Source organism: Panicum virgatum, chromosome 2N (assembly GCF_016808335.1).
Source record: "Panicum virgatum strain AP13 chromosome 2N, P.virgatum_v5, whole genome shotgun sequence".
NCBI lineage: Eukaryota > Viridiplantae > Streptophyta > Magnoliopsida > Poales > Poaceae > Panicum > Panicum virgatum.
Window position 1 is genome coordinate 19,308,263 of NC_053146.1, and position 13,894 is coordinate 19,322,156.

General features: G+C 47.5%; 1 long non-coding RNA gene and 1 pseudogene across 1 annotated transcript; both read left to right on the forward strand.

Annotated features, from left to right (window-relative positions):
- The first annotated feature begins 674 nt into the window (after positions 1-674).
- LOC120659947 lies at positions 675-1,887 on the forward strand. Its single transcript, XR_005669293.1, has 3 exons — positions 675-719; positions 1,031-1,134; positions 1,532-1,887. It is a non-coding gene; the product is annotated as an uncharacterized LOC120659947 (long non-coding RNA).
- A 60-nt stretch (positions 1,888-1,947) lies between these two features.
- LOC120659946 lies at positions 1,948-13,558 on the forward strand (annotated as a pseudogene).
- Positions 13,559-13,894: the final 336 nt, after the last annotated feature.

Below are 13,894 nucleotides of genomic sequence, written 5' to 3' on the forward strand. Positions count from 1 at the left end.
TGGCTGTGTCCCCATTCTTGTGTCGATGTGTTGGCTGCCCATTGCGCGACTTGTTGGGTTCTTATGTGATTTCAAAGGTAAACATGCATCTGAAACGTTTCAGAATCCGTGGCCTGATTCTGCAGGCAAGGAATGCTTGCCTTCTTTGCATGAGCTCCCCATAAGATGTTCCCTGTCAACGAGTCCAAACAACCACATGTCATCACAAAAAGCAAAATATGTACCAATCACTCATGGGTTGATTCGTCGTGATTATGCGTACCACCGTCTTTTCCTCTGTCCTCATCGATTCGAACGGAAAGTTTGACTCGATTTATAGAAAAAATACATTAAATATTTATATCTTTAAATAAATTTATTTAAAAACTAGATTCCAAACAGGCCCTTAATCCCAACAAAAACCCTGGTTCGACTGGTCGACTGAAGTCGCGTCTGACACTTGGGTCCCACTGACGGAGCTACGTGGCAACCCGATCTCGAGCACCTGGCGCCCTCCTCGGGCAGCCTTCGGCTTCGATCCCGTGCTCCTCCGCCCCCAAAAACAGCCGTTTGCCGGCGACGGCGATCCGCCCAGCCGCCTCCTGTCCGCAGCCGGGGGGGACTTCTTCGTGGGGACCGGGGGCGGCTACCTTCTTAAGGGGTACGTCAGCCGCACACCATCCCGCGAGCCCAATCGATTCCTCCCGCGGCGCGAGGGCAGGGGCGCAGGCGGCAAGCAGGTCCGTTCCATCCTCTCCCCCCTTTCTTCCCCTTGCCTGCTCGCTGCCGGACGTGGCGGACACGCGGGACGGGACGTTTCCCGTGCGGCCCGGCGGCCGCGGAGCCGGTCCAGCCGTCCAGGAATGTGCCCGCGCCCCGCATGGCGGCGCTCCCACCACCTGCCAGGCTGTGGCGGCGGCGTGGCACCACGAGCCTGGCTCGTACTACGCTCGCCGCTTCCCTGATCAGAGTTCCCCTGTTTTGGTCGCCGTCTCCATTCACGGATGCGCGCGCGCGTGCAAACTGTTATTATTTTTTCAACATCCTGCAGAAGCTGAGGACGAAGGTGATCAAGAAGAATACCAATCCGGAGTGGAGCGAGGAACTCACCCTCTCCATTGAAGACCCTGCACAATTGCACATCCTGTCAGGCTGGTACGCGTCCCCTTCCGTCTCATTTCTCCCTTCCTTTCCTGAATCCATTTGTCTTAATTTGTTTACTCATACTCCTTCGAACTTGAAGAAAGATATTCAAATCATGCATGAGTAGCAGAACTTCTTATGTTCAATGTTTAGTTCCTGAAGGTTAGTATTGTTTTAAAACTTCAATGAAAAGGAAACAATATAAGTCCCTGATGGAGGCAAACATCTTCCAGTTGAAGTCCCAGCACACAAAGTGGTTATCCACACATGTTGCCATGGCTATACATCTCAGAACGTGCTTGCTGTTTGTGACTTTGGCATGAGATTTATCTTTGCTGTTGCTGGTTGGCCGGGCTCTGCGCATGACACACGGATCTTGAATCATGCGTTAGCAATTTTTCCTTCGCAGTATGATAGCGGATAAGGAATACCTACTACAACAGACCATGGCACAAACACAAGGAGATGAGAATCCAGCTGGAGACAATGAGGATACCATGATTCCATAAATACCATTCGCAGTGGGATAGCTGGTGCTTTGGTTAGTGCAAGAGGGGGATAATTATGTAGAGTGAGACAACATTATTCGAACCATGTCCTTTGTAAATGCTATCGTTGTAATGTAGACCACATGTAAATGGTGGATTCAAGACTAAAAAAATTAAGCTTCCCTTTCTAAAACGGTCATTTACATGTGAATCTCTGAACAGTACAGTGTTTTATGATTATTTTCCATATAAACTATCTCTCAGGAGTTCAGGAGCACTACAGTCATTTCTTACCAATCCCACAAACTCGCAGCTAATTCAACCAAATGGCTTTCAGTTTTTTCACAGCTCACAGCCCGCAACAGCTTCTTCCACAACCACAACCAACCAAACAGATCCTAAGGCGCTACCACACTTCCCCGCGCCGTGGAATTGCGGCCCGCGAGCGATTCGCGCCCTCTCCGGTACTGCTATCTGCCTGCTGTGTTTACTAAATCCATGGTTGTAGCGTTGTAGGTAGTTGGTGCAGCAGCAGGGAATTTGGTCTAATACACTATAGCTATTCATCCATTAAGAAGTGAAATATTTCAGTAGGCAAAAGGTTCTCAGTTTTTTCGTCACAATTGTTGAAGAAAACCTTCTCTATTTCATTCCCTATGTTGCCAATATGTCTGGTTCATTGTCTATGCCATGCAAAACTGGTTAATGGATGGAATCGGCCAACTGAACCTTTGCCTGCAGATGAGTCCTCTAGTGTTGCGATTTGAAATATCTAAAATTAGTGCAGACCTGCTGGTTTCCATGTGATCCGCTTCTACCAATCGTCTTTCTGCTGAAAGCCAAATAATTGAGCAAAGCGGTAACAATGGAAGAGGTTCAAAACTGTGTAGTGAAGCTGGTTAGTACTTTCTGGAACTTATTAATTAATGTCTGAATTACGACTTGATGAAACGAGGGCTTCCATCTGATTGCCACAAGCCCACAACTTCAACTGGACAGCGGAGCAATCCTAGGCGGCACAAGGATAAAGTGTATGTTGGCTGTGGGGCTGGATTTGGGGGAGACAAGCCAATGGCTGCTTTAAAATTACTGCTGAGAGTCAAGGAGCTTAACTACCTAGTGCTCGAGTGTTTGGCAGAGCGGACTCTTGCAGATCGGTTCCGAATTATGGTGTCAGGGGGCAAAGGATATGATCCTCGAGGTATGATTTTGACAAGTATTCCTTCTTATGGTACCTGTTATCTTCCTGACTGCATATGTGATTATTTCAAATTATCAAATCACACACCTTTTTACTTGTCATGGTGATTTTCCTCCCTAAAACTTATGCACTTTTCTTATGATGTCCTGCATCTACTATGATAAATAAGCTGTTCTTTGATCCATAGTTTCATTTGTGACATTATGCAGTCAAAGAGTGGATGTCTGTACTACTACCATTGGCTTTTGAACGGAAAGTTTGCATAATAACTAACATGGGCGCAAGTAAGGCGTTGCTGACTGTAATGTAACTTATTACAAGTAACTTGAGTTTTTATTTTTCACTTCTTTTGTCTGTTTCTTCCTGTTATGTTAGTGGATCCTCTTGGAGCACAGAAAGAAGTACTGAACCTGGCATCTATTTTGGGACTGGAGATAACAGTAGCTGTAGCTTATGAATCATCCTTTAAAACTCAAGGTGCTATATCTCTGTGCTGCTTGAAAATCATGATCGGTTTATCTACAATGTAGAAATCAACAATCGAGATCAGACTTGTATGTAAAAGTTACAATCAAGATTGGTTGTATTCTTACTGCTATTTTTAATTTTGCTTATTTTTATAGGAAACCCTCTATCATGCGATGAATCAACAGGGGCAGGCAGGGTAATTTATTGATCACTTGATACCCTCTCAACATTGATTACCATTCACATGTTTGCCTTCAAGTTAATATAATCCAAGGACTATTCTATGCGCCCTTCATCAAAGAAATGTTTCTATGTTGGTTCTCCTGACCCTGAAAAGCAAAACTGCCTTGTTGTGTTTAAAAGCATTGTGGCCACTAGTTTCACTTGTGCTGCTGAAGGTCTAAGTTAGAAAATGTAACAGTCAATGCATGTTTTGAGCAAATATGCAATGGTGATTGTTGCAGGAGATAATGTTGCAGTAGGAGACAATAGATAATTTGGATTACTTCAAGTAAGTCTGGACTATGTATGTGATCAAGGTCCCATTTGGCCCATTCATGTTGATATATTTTGTATATCCATGAGTGGAGAAAGATCTTGATTTCAAACCCAAAACATCCTAAACAAGATGGAGAGCATAAATGAAATCTGAAGCATTATGATTTTAATTGCTTTGAACAAATGAGAGTTCCGCATCTAAACCTAAGTATATGGATTGCACACACAGTAGCAAAGCCAATCTGATTAGCAACCAACCAAACCTAGACCTAGAGTTTGGTACTCACGAATATGAACTATTCATATGATGTTTGATACAACTATTTGTTACCATATCGTACCCACATGTTACCTTGTCACTTCACATTAATAATATACTGATATAGTAATGTGTTAGTACAAGTATGCCTGTAACCACTTTCCAGTAAAGTACAAAATGAGTGAGCTTTGTTACTCTATGCCTGGTATCTGTTTTTTTCTGAGTGAGTTTTTTCTGAATGAGTGAGTTTTTTATTGCTTTAGTGATGGATGAGGTCACAAGGAATATACAAGGTGAGATCCCTTGGTGTATGCTCTTTGCTGATGATGTGGTGCTAGTTGACGAGAGTAGTGCAGGGGTTAATAGAAAGTTAGAGCTGTGGAGACGCACGTTAGAGTCGAAAGGGTTCAGACTTAGTAGGACCAAGACCGAGTACATGATGTGCGATTTCAGCGCGACTAGGCATAAGGGGGGAGACGTTAGTCTAGATGGGCAAGTGGTGGTCCAGAAGGATACTTTTCGGTATTTAGGATCGGTGCTACAAAAGGATGGCGATATTGATGAAGATGTTAGGTATAGAATTTCAGCTGGCTGGTTGAAATGGCGGTAAGCTTCTGGCATCCTTTGTGACAAGAGGGTGCCACAAAAGCTAAAAGACAAATTCTATAGGACAGCAATTCGTCCGGCGATGTTATACGGTGCTGAATGTTGGCCTACAAAAAGGCGACATGTCCAGCAACTGAGTGTAGCAGAGATGCGGATGTTGCGGTGGTTTTGCGTGCACACAAGGAGGGATAGAGTCTGGAACGAAGTTATTCGGGATAGGGTCGGGGTGGCACCAATTGAGGAGAAACTTACCCAGCATCGGCTGAGATGATTTGGACATGTCCAACGAAGGCCTCCTGAGGCGCCGGTGCGTAATGGGGTTCTTGAGCGGGTCGATAATGTAAAGAGGGGTAGAGGTAGACCTAAACTGACGTGGGATGAGTCGGTTAAGAGAGACCTTAAGGATTGGAATATTTCTAAAGAGATAGCTTTGGATAGGAGCGCTTGGAGACTAGCTATCAATATGCCTGAACCTTTAACTTATTTCTTTCGGGTTTCATCTCTAGTGTTGGAGTATATTGAGCCCATGTGTATAGAAGCCCATGTGTAGGTATTATATATACCCACCCTTCTAGGGTTGGAGGAGTACAGAAATTATTCTCTCCATTATGGTATCAATAGCCTAGGGTTAGTTCTCCTCTTTCCCTCTTCCCTCTCCCACCAGCCCGCCGCCGCCGCCGGCAGCCATGGCCGGCCGCCGGCCCCTCCTCCTCCCCCCTCCCCTCCTCTCTCTTCCTTCCCTCCCCTCCCCTCCTCCTCCCCTGCACGGGCCGTGTGGCCCGCAGCCGCTTGGCCCGCCGCCTGGCCCTCTGTTCCGGCCATGCGGCCCGGATCCGCCGCCGCCGGGACCCTTGCTCCGGTCGTCTCAGGCCGCGACTCTCTCCGCCACCGAGGGAGAGCCGCGGGTCTCTCTGGTACCCTTCTCTGTCCGCTACGCCTTGGCGGATCCTCACTGGCGTCGCGCGATGGAAGAGGAGTACGCGGCTCTTCTTGCCAACCAGACATGGGACCTCGTGCCGCGTCCGTCTGGTTGCAATGTGGTGACTGGCAAGTGGATCTGGACGCATAAGCGTCGGGCTGATGACACACTGGAGCGCTACAAGGCTCGCTGGGTTCTTCGGGGTTTCACTCAGCGGCCTGGTGTGGACTATGATGAGACCTTCAGCCCGGTCGTGAAGCCCGCTATGGTGCGCACGGTCCTCTCGCTTGCGCTCTCGCGCTCTTGGCCTGTGCACCAGCTGGACGTGAAGAATGCGTTTCTTCACGGCACCTTGTCAGAGACTGTCTACTGCTCTCAGCCGGCGGGATTTGTGGACTCGAGTCGTCCGGATATGGTCTGCCGGCTCAAAAAGTCTCTCTATGGACTGAAGCAGGCTCCTCGGGCTTGGTACTCTCGGTTCGCCACGTTCTTACTGACATTGGGGTTCACCGAGGCCAAGTCTGACATGTCTCTCTTCGTCTACCGCCGTGGGGATGAGACTGCCTATCTGCTGCTATACGTCGACGACGTTGTGCTCACAGCCTCCAGTCAGCAGTTACTTCAGAGTGTCATCTCCTCTCTACAGCAAGAGTTCGCTATGAAGGATCTTGGTCAGCTCCACCACTTCTTGGGCGTCACTGTTGAGCCTCGCCCGTCTGGTCTTCTACTTCACCAGCGGCAGTACGCCCTAGATATCCTGGAGCGGGCTGGGATGACTGATTGCAAGCCCTGCTCCACTCCTGTCGACACTCAGGCGAAGCTGTCTGCTGATCTGGGTGATCCGGTGGCTGATCCTACTACCTACCGGAGTCTGGCCGGCGCTTTGCAGTACCTCACCTTCACTAGGCCGGATCTCACCTACGCTGTTCAGCAGGTCTGTCTCCATATGCATGATCCCCGGGAGTCACACCTTGCTGCGCTGAAGCGTCTCCTCCGATACGTCCGTGGCACTGTGGATCTCGGCCTGGTGCTTCACTGCTCGTCCTCTGCTGAGCTGGTGGTCTACACCGACGCTGACTGGCCTGGCTGCCCGGACACTCGTCGCTCCACTTCCGGCTACGCCGTCTTCCTGGGCGGCAACCTGGTCTCCTGGTCGTCCAAGCGGCAGCCGGTTGTCTCCCGCTCCAGTGCCGAGGCGGAGTACCGGGCTGTCGCTAACGGCGTGGCGGAGGCGTCCTGGCTACGACAGCTCTTGGCGGAGCTCCACAGCCCGCTCGCCAAGAGCACGCTCGTCTACTGCGACAACGTCAGCACCGTGTATCTCTCCACCAACCCCGCCCAGCATCAGCGGACGAAGCACGTGGAGATCGACCTACACTTCGTGCGCGACAGAGTCGCCATCGGGGATGTTCGGGTACTCCATGTCCCGACTACCTCCCAGTTTGCTGACATCTTCACCAAGGGGCTGCCCTCGTCGACCTTCTCGGAGTTTCGATCTAGCCTCAACGTAGCCGGTGGCTAGTTGTGGCTGCGGGGGGTATTAGCTCTTTTGTACTCTACTTGTACTCTCATCTTGTCCAGTCTTGAACACCGCTGCGCCGGTAGTTCAGACTGCGGGGGGTGTTGGAGTATATTGAGCCCATGTGTATAGAGGCCCATCTAGAGGCCCATGTGTAGGTATTATATATACCCACCCTTCTAGGGTTGGAGGAATACAGAAATTATTCTCCATTATCTAGCCTACCCCAACTTGCTTGGGAAAAAAGGCTATGTTGTTGTTGTTGTTGTACTGTCCTACACCTAGGTGGTATGTGCGTATCTTTTAAGCACACTGCATTCTGCACACAAGAAACCTTTTTTTTTATGTGAGGTGTTCAAATACATAGTTATTGTAGTAGTAAGTACATCAAATAAAAATTGTCACATGAAAGGATCAAATGAAGTTCTAATTACATGTCAGGGCTCAGGACAAGCTATTGTACCTCAATTTATGGCTATTTTGAGATTTTTATTAATACCTTTTAGTCACTTTGTTTTGATAGCCTGAATTTTCCAGACATTTTTACTAAGAAAACAATTTTTGGGATTTATAACCTATGTTATTTTATGTTACTGATTCGTTCGTCTGTCATGGCTATTTTGAGCTTTTTATTAGTACCTTTTGGTTGCCTTGTTTTGAGGCCTGCATTTTTTCAGACATTTTACTAAGTGAACAGGATTTGGGATTTATAACCTTTGCTATTTTATCTAACTGTTTCCTTTTGTATGTGATGTAGGGAAGAAGCACATACCTTGGGGCAGCATCCATTGTACATTGCTTGGAAAACTATAATCCACATGTTGTCATTACTTCTCGTGTTGCTGATGCTGCGCTCTTCCTAGCACCTATGGTGTGTGTTCATGCTTTAGAGATCTTATGTTTGCTAATGTTGTGATGCTCTTTGTTGTTTGATACTCTTAATGTGTGATGAACCTGAATAAATTTGTGTGACGAGATATAAGGCTACCTTTAACTTTCTTGGTCTGTGTGTCATGAGTTATCTTCCCCCCTTCATCTTTTGATTTATTGACTTTTGTGCAATGTTCTGAGCACTGTACTGTTTAAGGATCATATCATATGCATATTTGTACTAGTAAAGCTTGATGAGATGATATAACCACAGGACGCACCAAAATGTCTGTTTTATATGTCTGCATTAGAATTAGTTAAGTGACTGCAATATTTGAGCCATACTTGCTTAATTTGCTATCTTCCTGATTCTTCGCAAAACAATCATTTGCTTGCTAAGAATAACCAGCTCATGTTATATCACTTTTGATTCTCAGAATTAGATGCGTTAGGTTGGAATATGTACTCAAATCAAATTTGTACTACTTCCATTATTAACAGCTTTGGGATATTATTTTTGTCTCTACAGATTGCACACTATAACTTGTTTAATCCAGAACATCCTGACAATTCATTCCTATAATAGTTAATGATTTATCCTTTGCTTTCAAAATAGATCTATGAATTAGGTTGGAATTGGAATGACATGGAGGAGTTGGCACAAGGGACATTAGCTAGCCATCTTTTAGAATGTGGCTGCCAACTCACTAGAGGATATTTCATGCACCCTGGTACATTTCTTTTCCTTTCAAAGTAATTAGGGCATTCTTTTAGCTGTAGGAATAATTTTTTTCTTTATGTGGTCTATTTGTGACGTTATAATGAGCAGGAGATGAATATAGGGATTTTTCTTTTGAGCAACTTGTGGATTTGTCCCTTCCATATGCCGAAGTTAGTTATGGAGAAGTTATTGTCGGTAAGGCAGATGGCAGCGGTGGTCTTTTGAGCCACAGTACTTGTGCAGAACAGCTTCTTTATGAAGTTGGAGACCCAGCAAACTACATTACTCCTGATCTGGTGAAGTAAAAAAGCAAAGTACACTTAAAATTATAGCCTGCTGATCCAAACATTGATTATATTTTGGTGGAGCAGATTGTAGATTTCTGTAATGTGCAGTTTCACCAGATATCAAAAGACAAGGTCCGATGTGAAGGAGCAAAACCATCTGATGCTTGTCACCCTGAGAAACTCCTCCAGTTATCTCCTACTGTATGTAAACTAATGTACTATGTTTTATTGCCATCTATTAGTTCCTGTGAATTAGAACTTTATTGCGATCAATGTTCAGAAAAGATTTGCATCAATTAGCAGCATAATTGTAGTTCCGGATACAATATTCTCTTTTTGCAAAATGACAAGCCTCAGTTGGCAGCTGGGAACTGACTGGTTTCTGTAGGTTTTTCTAGTTGAACCTATTGCTATTCTCAAAATATTTTCTTTAAAATGTTGTCCTTTCAGACGTTTATAATTAATGACGGGAATTGTTGATCTATTCCTCCAACCCTAGATGGGTGGGTATATATAGAACTTATACATGGGCCTCTAGATGGGCCACTATACACATGGGCTCAATATACTCCAACACCCCCCCGCAGTCTGAACTACCGGCGCAGCGGTGTTCAAGACTGGACAACAAGAAAGCTAACACCCCCCACAGTCTGAACAACCGACGCAGCGGTGTTCAAGACTGGACAACATGAGAGAACAAGTAGAGCACAAAAGGGCTAAGACCCCCCCGCAACCACAACTAGCCACCGGCTACGTTGAGGCTGGATCGAAACTCCGAGAAGGTCGACGAGGGCAGCCCCTTCGTGGGAGGTAGTCGGGACATGGAGTACCCGAACATCGCCGATGGCGACTCTGTCGCGCACGAAGTGTAGGTCGATCTCCACATGCTTCGTCCGCTGATGCTGGACAGGGTTGGTGGAGAGATACACGGCGCTGACGTTGTCGCAGTAGACGAGCGTGCTCTTGGCGAGCGGGCTGTGGAGCTCCGCCAAGAGCTGTCGCAGCCAGGACGCCTCTGCCACGCCGTTAGCGACAGCCCGGTACTCCGCCTCGGCACTGGAGCGGGAGACAACCGGCTGCCGCTTGGACGACCAGGAGATCAGGTTGCCGCCCAGGAAGACGGCGTAGCCAGAGGTGGAACGACGAGTGTCCGGGCAGCCAGCCCAGTCAGCGTCGTGTAGACCACCAGCTCAGCAGTGGTCGAGTGGTGAAGTACCAGGCCGAGGTCCACAGTGCCACGGACGTACCGGAGGAGACGCTTCAGCGCAGCAAGGTGTGACTCCCGGGGATCATGCATGTGGAGACAGATCTGCTGAACAGCGTAGGTGAGGTCCGGCCTGGTGAAGGTGAGGTACTGCAAAGCGCCGGCCAGACTCCGGTAGGCTGGAGGGTCAGCCACCGGATCACCCAGATCAGCAGACAGCTTCGCCTGAGTGTCGACTGGAGTGGAGCAGGGCTTGCAATCAGTCATCCCAGCCCGCTCCAGAATATCGAGGGCGTACTACTGCTGGTGCAGAAGAAGACCAGACGGGCGAGGCTCAACAGTGACGCCCAAGAAGTGGTGGAGCTGACCAAGATCCTTCATAGCGAACTCCTGCAGCAAAGAGGAAATGACACTCTGAAGCAACTGCTGACTGGAAGCTGTGAGCACAATGTCATCGACATATAGCAGCAGATATGCCGTCTCATCCCCACGGCGGTAGATGAAGAGAGACGTGTCAGACTTGGCCTCGGTGAATCCCAGTGTCATCAAGAACGTGGCGAACCGAGAGTACCAAGCCCGAGGAGCCTGCTTCAGTCCATAGAGAGACTTGTTGAGCCGGCAGACCATATCCGGACGACTCGAGTCCACAAATCCCGCTGGCTGAGAGCAGTAAACAGTCTCTGACAAGGTGCCGTGAAGAAATGCATTCTTCACGTCCAGCTGGTGCACAGGCCAAGTGCGCGAGAGCGCAAGTGAGAGGACTGTGCGCACCGTAGCGGGCTTCACGACCGGGCTGAAAGTCTCATCATAGTCCACTGCTTCTCCTGTTCCCGCTCCACACCACGCTCTCTTCGGTACCCCTCCTCGCTACGACCACCTTCGGGTCTTCGGGTGTGCGTGTTACCCTAACACCTCCGCCACCGCTTCTCACAAGCTGGCGCCCCGCTCGACTCGTGTGTTCCTTGGGTACTCCCCTGACCACAAGGGGTACCGATGCTTTGACCTCACCTCTCGCCGCGTTCTGATCTCCCGCCACGTCGTCTTCGACGAGTCGGATTTCCCCTACTCCACCTCCTCCACACCTTCTTCTGATCCCGAGCTCGCGTCTCTGTTTCCGACTGACCCGGTGGTTCAGCCACGCAGCGGCCGTGGGTGTCCATGGCCGAGCGGCGGCGGCAGGAAACCCGGGCGGCGGCGGCCTGGCGCCGGGGGCCCAGGCGCCCAGATCCGGGCGAGCGGGAGCAGAGGAGGGTGAGGGAGCAGAGGAAGTGAGGGGTGGGAAGGAGGAGGAGGCGGAGGCCGGCGGCGCCGGCGGCCGGCCGGCCATGAGCCGGCGGCGGCAGGCAGCAGAGAAACCGGCGGCTGGAAACAGAGGTGAAAACCTAAACCTAAGCTGATACCATAATGACGGGAATTGTTGATCTATTCCTCCAACCCTAGATGGGTGGGTATATATAGAACTTATACATGGGCCTCTAGATGGGCCACTATACACATGGGCTCAATATACTCCAACAATAATATTGAGAGAATTTTCGGAGGCAGCCAAAGTCTATAATGTAGACGGTGTAGTATTTCAAAACAGCTATATGACTTGTTGATAATCTCAAATTTCTTCAGACGGACACAGTGTCTTATTCGTTGAACAAGGGCCATTTGTGTATCAACTTATTTATTTAGGTGGGAATAAGTTCTGATGAGTGTGAACTTTAAATGTTTTTTCAGGAAGGTGGATGGAAAGGCTGGGGTGAAATATCTTATGGGGGGCATCAATGCTTAAAGCGAGCTCAAGCGGCAGAATACCTTGTAAGTTAAGGAAGTATGTTGATCTGCTGTTTCTTTCATCTCAAGTCCTCTTAAACAAAGTGACGAAAAGATTGTTTCTGTTGGTCCAGTGATAAAGTCCCCCCTCTCCCCCACTCTAACACCTGGGTTTTAGGGTCGGAGTGGCTAGAGGGGGTGGTCTAAGTGTTTCTGTTTAAACCTTTTCATCTGACATTAGGTTAGATCGTGGATGGGTGAAAGATATCCTGACATCGATGAAAAAATTGTTTCATACATCATGGGCTATGATAGTTTGAAAGCTATAGGAAGTGATAAGGATAGTTACTCGTCCAAGCAAGTAATAGATGCTAGACTTGGATGGATGGCCTCTTTGAGCTTGAAGAGCATGCTGTTCAGTTTGTTGAAGAATTTATTGCACTCTATACAAATGGTCCAGCTGGTGGTGGTGGCATCAGGTATTGACAAGTAATTTTGGTGCTCTTTTGTTTTAGCAATCCAAACTGTTGGCGCTGAGGCATTATATTATACAGATGATAACCTGCTTCAGTTTTTTTCATTTATAGTAAAGTCAGGACTGGAATTAATTCCAATGAACCAAAGAACTATGACATATTGTATTTTATTATTTCGTCCAATGAAAGATGTATGTAGCATTCTTGATTCTGGGGTCACTTTAGCCATTTAATGCATCTGTTTGACACTTGCAGCACTGGACAGAGGAAGGAACTAATTCTACAAAAGATGCTGGTATGGATAATCACGACGAATCATCCCATGAGTGATTGGAACATATTTTGCTTTATGTGACGTGGTGGTTTGGACAGGTTGACAGGGAAAACATCTTCTGGCGAGCACATGCAAAGAAGGCAAGCATTCCTTGCCTGCAGAATCAGGCCGCGGATTCTGAAACATTTCAGATGCATGTTTTAAAATCACAAAAGAACCCCACAAGTCGCGCAATGGACAGTCAACACATTGGCACAAGCATGGGGACACAACCATCCCCTGTCCGTGCTTCACCTGAGAAAAAGATTGCCCTTTACCATATAGCCCACAGCAGAGTTGGTGATAAAGGGAATGATATTAACTTTTCTATCATTCCTCACTTCCCTGGTGACATTGGTCGGCTTAGGGCAGTGATCACTCCCGATTGGGTGAAGAATGTTGTTTCGCCTCTACTTGGTTTGTCGTCTTTTCCTGATGAGCGAGCGATTCAGCGTCGAATCAATCTGCTTGAGCATGTGAGCGTTGAGATTTACGATGTCCCAGGCATAAGCTCTATGAATGTTGTGGTGAGGAACATCCTGGATGGTGGCGTGGACTGTTCGAGAAGGATTGATCGGCATGGAAAGACTCTGTCAGATCTCATACTGTGCCAAGAAGTCGTCTTACCCCCATGATTGATTGCCCCAGCTGATGTAGACTCGTGTGAGGACTTTTAGACCTTGTGAAATGAACTTGGAATACTAGTGGCACAGGTGAGACCGATCAATGCGGTTGTTTTACTTATTCACGTACGCATGTACTGTAGTGCCACAAGCAGAATGACCGTGTGTTGCTACAGTTTAATACAAAGTTTAATACGAATTATGATACTTTTATTAAGACTCATGCATAATGTCATTTCTATCGTTATATTTTTGTTGCACTAAATGGATATATATTTTTTGAAATTTAATAATCTCAAGTTTGGTTTATTTCTTGTGTATGTTTAGCAAAGATCGTAGCATCTTTGCTCGTCCCAGGTTTTCACACTGGAACTTTATCTCAAGTCACAAGGGGAGCATGACGTACCCGCCATCTATGGAGTTTTCGGTGATTTTAAGAAGATGTGGTCTTCGTCCCAAATAGAATTGTAGGTCTGGTTGTGGGGTGTTAGTGCACGCGTGCGTGTGTGCGAGCACATGAACAGATGCTACATCTGTATTCAGATGAGAGGTATAAAAA